General features: G+C 38.4%; 1 long non-coding RNA gene across 1 annotated transcript in view; it reads right to left on the reverse strand.

Moving 5' to 3' along the window:
• Positions 1–220: 220 nt before the first annotated feature.
• LOC123522513 overlaps positions 221–8,300 on the reverse strand; it is an 82,035-nt gene continuing 73,955 nt past the window's right edge. Inside the window, exon 2 of the long non-coding RNA XR_006680771.1 lies at positions 221–380. This is a non-coding gene — a long non-coding RNA (uncharacterized LOC123522513). The remainder of the gene's footprint in view (positions 381–8,300) is intronic.

Here is an 8,300-nt window from a genome sequence, read left to right on the forward strand (position 1 = left end):
TCAAGAGAATTATCCAACACACCACACACTAACTTTCACCTCAAAATCCACTGTCTGGAAAATTCCACTATTGACACAAAGTAAAAACCATGCTTGGCTTTTATAAAGAGAGTCTAAATTGAAGTGACGTCATGGTGTCAATGACTGTATTTGCTTTTCCTCTGTCCATGTTATTAATTAATTAATCACCAAGGGTTGCCATAACCAAGTATATGTACGGCTTTAAAGAACCCACATTTATTTTCTCATCGTTATGAAGGATAAAACTCCAAACCAGGGTTTCATCATGTTGATTCGTTCTGAGAGCTGCTGCCTTTTCTGGCCAGTCACGGTCTCAGAAAGATCATCAGAGTGCACGCAGATTCCCATTCATGTAAAGTCTGTGAAAGTAACAAGATGAAAGAGGGTTTCAGAGGTCTGTCTCCTTATAATTACTATTCTAGTAGGAAAGAAATTAAAGCTAAAAGAGTTCATCAAACTATTCTACCCTAAGCTCTTTTCAAATAATTAGCAAAAGTGGAACATAGCTGAAATCTATCTATTAAATGTTTATTGTGTAGTTTGACAAATAATCATAAATACACTATCTTCTTTGGGCACTGTAGCCTATTTGTAAGTATAAAAAAGTGATCTCTCATGATAATCTATGAATGACATTAGACTTAGGGCAAGAAAACAAGTTTGGAAAGATAGGAGGCCTCGGGAAAGACAGTTATAGCCTGATCTAGTCAAAGAGGAGAAAATTGATTTTGTAAAGGATTAATTGCTTCCCCCCAAGAGAGAAAACTTGGGAAACACCTGTTATTCCCATGACTGTGACTCGACCCCGGTGGTTTTGTAAATGTCATGGCAGCAGACAGGGGAAATACATACAGAAATAAGGAAGTCCCAATCTCTTGTTAAAGCAGAGTTGGAAGGACTTAAGAAAAATGAATGGCATCTCCGGTTTAGTTTGAGAAGTCCACGGTGAGCGTGGGGTAGAAGGAGCTGGCTTTCTGGCATCCACTGTTTGCATGGTTTCACAAACCTTCAGTGAGCTGTGCCACATCAACATGCAGCCCCAATCCCAATCCTTGGTCACCTATGATAATGAATTGTTCTGCCTAATGATGTTATATCCTTCCCCCCACTGATAGGCCATTGTACTGCTACTTTGTTAACCTGATTGCTAACATTTTGTCAGGCTCTGCCAGGTGTGGACAGCTGCTTCCTGAGCACCAGGCCCTGGTTAATCATCTCCTGGGCTGTCAGGTCTGCATCTTAAAGAGAGTGGAGACAAGAATCTACTATTTGCCACATACTCAAATGCTGTGCCTATTGCTGGTCGGGGTTCTGGGGACACCTTGTGAAGCTCGTGGCTGCTGACTGAAGAGTGATTTGAACTAGCCAGCAGCTCACTGTTGCTCCACTCCATAAAGATTGGCAGCCTTGGAAGCCCGATGGGTCAATTCCACCCCATCTTACAGTATTCCGAAATCAGAATCAACTTAGCAACAAGGGGTTTGCTTGTCTTTTGGAATACAGTTTCAGAAGCTCATGTCAGTGTTTCAAAGACATCTAGAAATTTGTATTTTCTGTACTTTGTGAGTTACATCTACCTTATCATTTTCTAACTTATTACCACATCATTTACCTAGTACTTTATTATTGGTAATATCACTAGAACCTTGAAAGGTAAGGAAGACAAACACCATGCATTGCATTATATAATGAGGAAAATTATAAATTCCAGTGGAGTGAAGCGACTTGTTCCTAATGATAACAGAAAAGACACCATGCTCCTCTGAGCTTCAGATGATTGGTCTTGTTCGGAGTTCCTAGGTGGTGCAATCCCTTAAGCACTCAGCTGGCAACTGATATTTGAACTCCACAAAGAGACACATACAAAGCTCCCTCTATCTTAAATGGACTGTCCCTTATAATTCGCTCCTTCCTCTGGTGTCTGCTGTTGCTGTCTTGCTCATGGCCCAGGTTTGACATGTCATTCATTTCAAGTTACTAGCTCCTGTAGATCGCTTGGTTCTAAACTTAACTCTTTGTTTTCACCCAAAGGTTTGTTCTCAAAAGCTTGTCTCAGCACTCGGGTTTATCTTCTGATCCTGTTTATTACTGTTCAAAGCCCAGCCAAAGCAGTCCTCAAGCACAATCATCAAATGCTGCACTTCACTCCTCTTGTTCCTCAGTATTTAATCGTCATTTTCTATTGAATTAAAAATAGTGAAACTTCAACTGGATTAGAAATCTAACTATTGGATAATTCATCTTGGAAAAAAATAGCCATTTATGAATAGGTTCATGCATCATGTTTGTTTGTTTTCCATATAGTTTTGTTAAGCATTCTGTCCTCTTAAAGGATCACTCTCTGTTTGTAGCTGCTCTAGCATCTCTGAGATGGTCAACTGTGAGCGTTATTATTAGGGAAGAAAAAATTAAACACCTACGGTGTACCACACTGTAGGAAAGAAAATTATAGATATTGAAACATGAGTACTGAAAGCAATAAGAAGTGCTGATAAATGGAAATAATTTATAATAATTCATGATAATTTGTCAGTCACCGATGCCATATCATTAATTGAAAAGTAGCAGTTGGGAGCTTAGATCAATTACATAGTGGTATCCATTGATACCATTGACATGGAGAGACTGATGTTTACCCTTAGTCATAATAATAGTAAAAATAAATAAGATTATCCTGAGATCTCACCATGTGTCTGGCCCTTTTCTAAGAATTCTGAGAATGATACCAAGAACATTTACTACAGATCCCCAAGGTAGGTTTTAAATTTTCAGTTGTAAAGCTGATGAAATTGTATCCTGGGAAGATCATTCAATTAGAACTCAAAGGATCCAAGATCTAAGCTAGGTCATCTACAAGAGTCACAGTAGAACACAGCCTTCTGAAGAATAAAGCCTCTACTTGAGGCCATTGGCTCAAAAAAACCAGACAAAATATATGCTAGGGTTTTTGATAGTTCTAGTTCTGGGTCAAGTTGTTTTAACTAGTATTCCCACTGGTTTCAAGGTAAAAATTGAAACCATAGTCTTTTGCCATAATGAGAGCTAAGAGAATGTAATCATTTCCATGATGAAATCTGCTATGAGCTGCCAATCAACTGAAAGAGCTTCCTCAGGGGTGTGGCCTACTTCCATTACATGATGATGTTCGGACAAAGCTTGCTTGTTGTTTGCTTGGTCTGGATCCTGCATCTGACGTGTCATGTGGTTTCCGGTTTGTTAGCTTTGAGCTACTGGCCTGACATCCACCAGCAGCCTGTCACCTCATCTACTGATCTCTGAGTCTTTCACCGAGAAGCCTGCTGCCTGATCTTCTAGACTTCAGTTAATCAGTCCCTCTAGCTATGAGCATCAAGAGAAATCGCAAGCCTGACATCGGATCCCTGGATTTAAAATTTACCAGGTTAAAACAACTGTGTGAGCCATTTCCTTGAGGTAAACGTCTTTCTGTACGTACATATATCAGCTTCACTAGGTTTGCTTCACTAGAAAATTCAACCTGAGACAATGTTCCCACATAAAAGCCACAATAATGGGCATAAATATGAAACAACTGCAGAAATTTCAGGCAAACTAATGTTTACATTGAAGGGTATAAACTAAGGACTATCGTGTTCTGCTACACCATGATCTCCAAGCCAATCTATATCTGCAATAAGAACAATACACCTATTGCTATGATCTCCTCTCCATGTTTTATCTCTTCTCTTTTATTTGATGGGAGATATTGGCTCCCTTCCTTTATCTCTCCTATTTTGATGATCTGCAGGTTTCTCTCGGCTGCACAATAGATGAATGTGTCCACATCCCATTCAGAGCATTGTCGAACCCAAAGAGCAGGAGGAGTCAAGATAGCATCATTTCCAGATGGACATCTGGTGTCTCCAGGAAGACAGCCACTGTGAGGAGTTATCAGTGGAGACCTCTCTGACTTCACTTTGGTCACTCATATTTACTTGTTTCTCTTAGAAAAATCTCAGTTTTCCTCCTATTGTGACCAAAAAATGATCTACTTAACCTCTCAAATTTAGGAATCAGAGGACTGAGAAGAGCCATATCTGCAGAGACAAGCCCCTAAGGCAGGACCCCATCCTTAGTAAAGTGACATTAAAACAGAGGAAGACTCTCAAGCAGATGGACATTGCTTATAACAGGGGCTCAAAAGTGGCAATGACTGTGAGGGCGACACAACCTGGAATGTTCCACTCTTGTCTTATGTTCATTATGATTCGGAACTGACAACAACACAGCACCTAACCACAACAATATTTTTCAAAAGGATGATTTTTCCCCCTGCTTAATATACTGGAAATACAAAAGTAAGCCTTCATTGAAATTGCAATTATATTCTTGAAAGACATCACTGAATTCACTGTCTTAAATCATGACAGTCTATATACCATGTCAGAAACCAAACATATCACACACATACCCACAAGTGCTAAATAGCAACAAAGGTAGAGCGATTGAACCCCTCAGTGCCCAGTCCTTAAAGAATATCAGTTTCAAGCCACAGGGAGTCAGCACGTTTTAAAGGCTAACTCTGTGCTCTCCTGGTGGGTACAGAAAGAACCTGTGGCTTAATTTCAGCAGTCTTCTCAGTCAGATAATTATTGCTTCTTTCACTTTGTGGGCTAGCTGCCTCTTCAGGCAGAACAGCTGAAAATACATTAGTACCAGTTGGTTATGAAAGAAATGCTTCCACGGATTCTCACCAGGGGAGAGAGGGCAGGGATGAGAAATCATCACCATTTGTCAACATACAAATGAGGCATTATGATATCGACCCTCTTCCTCATGTGACAATGCCAGGTTCAAGACAGGAAATGAAACATCTCCCAATTAGTTGTAAACTCTGTTAGAGAGAAGACCTTCTCCCAGTGGCTGTCCAAATGACTCACAAAATGGACAAGTGGCACATGAAATCCATGGCCTAACATGGTAAACAAATATATATTTATGTATATTCCCTGTCTCAGGGTACTTCTTAGTCATCCATTCAATATTTTAACATATAATTCTGTGTAAATTAATGTGTAATAAACAGTGTGGTACATAGTAGAATTCAAATGTGAATAACAAAAGGTAAAAATGGCAGCTCATATTTACCGAATGCTTATGATTCATCCAATATTTGCCAGAAATACAAAATTTTCAAAAAGGAAAAATGCAACTTTTTAGGTGTATACTGAAGTATCTCATTTCACAAGCAAAGATATGGAAACTTAGAATAGGTAAATGCAGTCCCTATATTACAAACAAGTTCCATTTCTAAATTTGTCTTTAAATGCAATTTGTGTGCAAACCAGAAAGGTTAGGTGTGGTTGTGCTCCAATAGCATTTAGTCAAAAGTTTGTATTGATCAACAATTTATAGTGAAACTTTCAGCACATGTATATATATATATATCCACAAAAATAGAGGTACTGGCCTATATACATATATATATTCGACAATACACTGTGGTAGGGAGGGGATGGACTTCAGGCCTCTGTTCATATCCTCCCTCAATACAAGAACACTTTGTCCTAACCAATCATCATTCTGAGATGCTCACCCTCCTGACACAATTGCTGAAAACAAAATGGGTGCATAAGCAAATGTGGTGAAGAATGCGGATGGTGCCTGGCTATTAAAATATATAGTGTCTGGGGTCTTAAAGGTTTGAAGTTAATCAAGTGGCCATTCAGTAGAGAAGCAACAAGCCCACATGGAAGAAGTGCACCATCTGTGAAATCACGAGAGTCATGGGGACCAGGTAATAGGCATCAGAAGACACATAACAAACAAACAAAAACATATTGTTGAGAATGAGTCGGGGAGATGCATAGCAGAGACTCAAAGCCCAACTGTAGACAATGGAACAAGTTCCCTACAGAGGGGACACAGGGAAGTGATGAGTCAACCAGGGTGCAGTAAATCATCAATGAAACATACAATATTCTTCTGGTTCCTTGAGCTTCCCCCCCCCCACCATTATCAAGACCACAGTGCTGCTGCTCAATTCAGAGTAGACCAGAACATGTACACAGGCATAGAAACTAAATGGGGCTCACAACACATGGAATCCAGGAACAGGACTGGGAATAGTGATACCATAAGGGTAGGGAGAAAGAGGCTGGAGAGGAAGGAAGAAAGGGGGAATTGATCACAATGATCGACACATAACCATACACCCCTCTCCAGGGGGGAGAACAACAGAAAATATGGGGTAGCAAAACAGCATTAGGTGTAAGATATGAAAATAATAATAATTTATAATCTACCAAGGGGGTGTGAGGAGGGAGAAGAATGGGGAAAAATGAGGAGCTGATACCAAGGGCTCAATTTAAAGTAAATGCCTAGAAATGAATGAGGACAACATATGTACAAAGATGCCTGATGCAATCAATGTATGGACTGTAATAAACGATGTAAGAGTCCCCAATAAAATGATCAAACAAAAACAAACAAACAGCAAGAAACACTGAAGAAACATTTCAAGATATACCAAAATATCTTAACATAGTACAACAACAATATTGTTCTGATGTATGTTGAAAAGTAATACCACTTTGTTTTTACAAACTATCACATTGACATCAAATTTGAATGTAATAGGCTTTCAAGAAGTTGGTTCCTAACTATGGGCTAAGTGAGACATTGCAATTCTAGAGAGTACGTATATCATTCCAAAGTCCCAAGGTTAGACCTCAAATCCATACCAGTGCATTCTAGAAAATATGAACCTTATCATTTTATTATCCCATCCAGAGATTTTCAAGAGCTTTTTTCACATCAGGGAAGGTTCTAAATGCTATCTATTGCTAAGAAAGAAATCTTGATTAGAATATTATCTTTATCACAAAACTCTACTAAATCTAATCACATAATAATTCATTTTATCTTTAGTTCTTGAAATTTAAGGACATTTCTATTATTTGCTTATTTGGAATATTTAGTGGGAGACCTGGTTATAAAAAAATGCAATGGTAGATTCAAAAAAACTTAGATTTCAGTGCCTTTTAAAAATATTTATCCCACTGATAGTCAAGTACTATGTTTAATGTAATACAGATATATCTGTTTCCATAACATGATATATATTTATTATAAATGCTAATTAGCTTGAAATGACATAAAATGAAAGGAGGAGGAAGAAGTAAGAAGCCCTACCCTATTGTCTCCGGGCCCCTACCTTCATTGACCACAGACACTGAACTTTATTTTGATAAAAACAAAATCCACAACGAAACAATACCATTTTAAGAATTCTCTGTGTATTTTTCTTTTTTCATTATTATTTTTTGCCTTCCCTTTTCCCAAATCAGTATCTGTATACCCTCTAGTTAGTAATTTCCTCTCCCACCTGATAACTAGCAATTGTGTTTCTTTCAGTGTGAACATTTTTCTTGACTTTTTATACTATTGGTGTCATACAACATTTGTCCTTTTGTGATTGACTTACTTCACTCAGCATAATGTCCTCCAAGTTCATCCATGTTATACGGTGTTCTGCATGTCAACCTTGATTCTTTAGTATTGCAGCATATTCCATTATGTAGATGTACCATAGTTTACTTTTTCACTTTCCCATTGATGGATGTTTAGTTTCTGCATCTGTTTGTTATTGTGAAGAGTGCTGTGAAAAACATGGCTGTATACATATGTATGGGTGTGTGTTATATTTCTCTGTGTATAACTATATAATTATTTACCATTCTTATTTCTCTAGCATATTTACCAAGTATTAAGTATGCTGGATTGTATGTTATTTCTAAGTCCTACTGTTAAAGAGTCTGCCGTACTGTTTTCCATAGTGGTTACACCATTTGACAGTCTTATTAGTGTTATGTGGGTGAGGGTTCCAGTGTCTTAAAATCTCCCCAGAATTTGTAAGTTTCTAGCTATTTCCTGATTTTGCTTCTAATGCTAGGGTAAGATGATATCATATTGTTATGAAATGTTGATGTGCATCTCACTAATGGCTAAAGCAACCAAGTTTGCTCTACATGAGGAAGACTTAACGCTCTTACTGATGAAGATCAGGGATTCGTGCCTTGATTACAACTCCAGGTAAAGAAAACCGAAGTCTTCACACCATCTGATTCCTTCATCATCCTTTGCGATCACACCAAAATCTTCATGAGGGCAAGAATAGAGTAGAGTCATATCATAAGAACTAATTACTCGAAGACTAGAGCGTATAGTCAAATGTGAGCTCAAAATTTATGGGGGGAGTGCGGAGTGGAGATCCAAAGCCCATTAGTAGGCCACTGGAGATCCCCTTGCAGAGGGGTCTC

The sequence above is a fragment of the Echinops telfairi genome, unplaced genomic scaffold (assembly GCF_000313985.2).
Source record: "Echinops telfairi isolate 266 unplaced genomic scaffold, ASM31398v2 ScPeMD7_7420;HRSCAF=8458, whole genome shotgun sequence".
NCBI classification, from domain to species: Eukaryota; Metazoa; Chordata; class Mammalia; order Afrosoricida; family Tenrecidae; genus Echinops; species Echinops telfairi.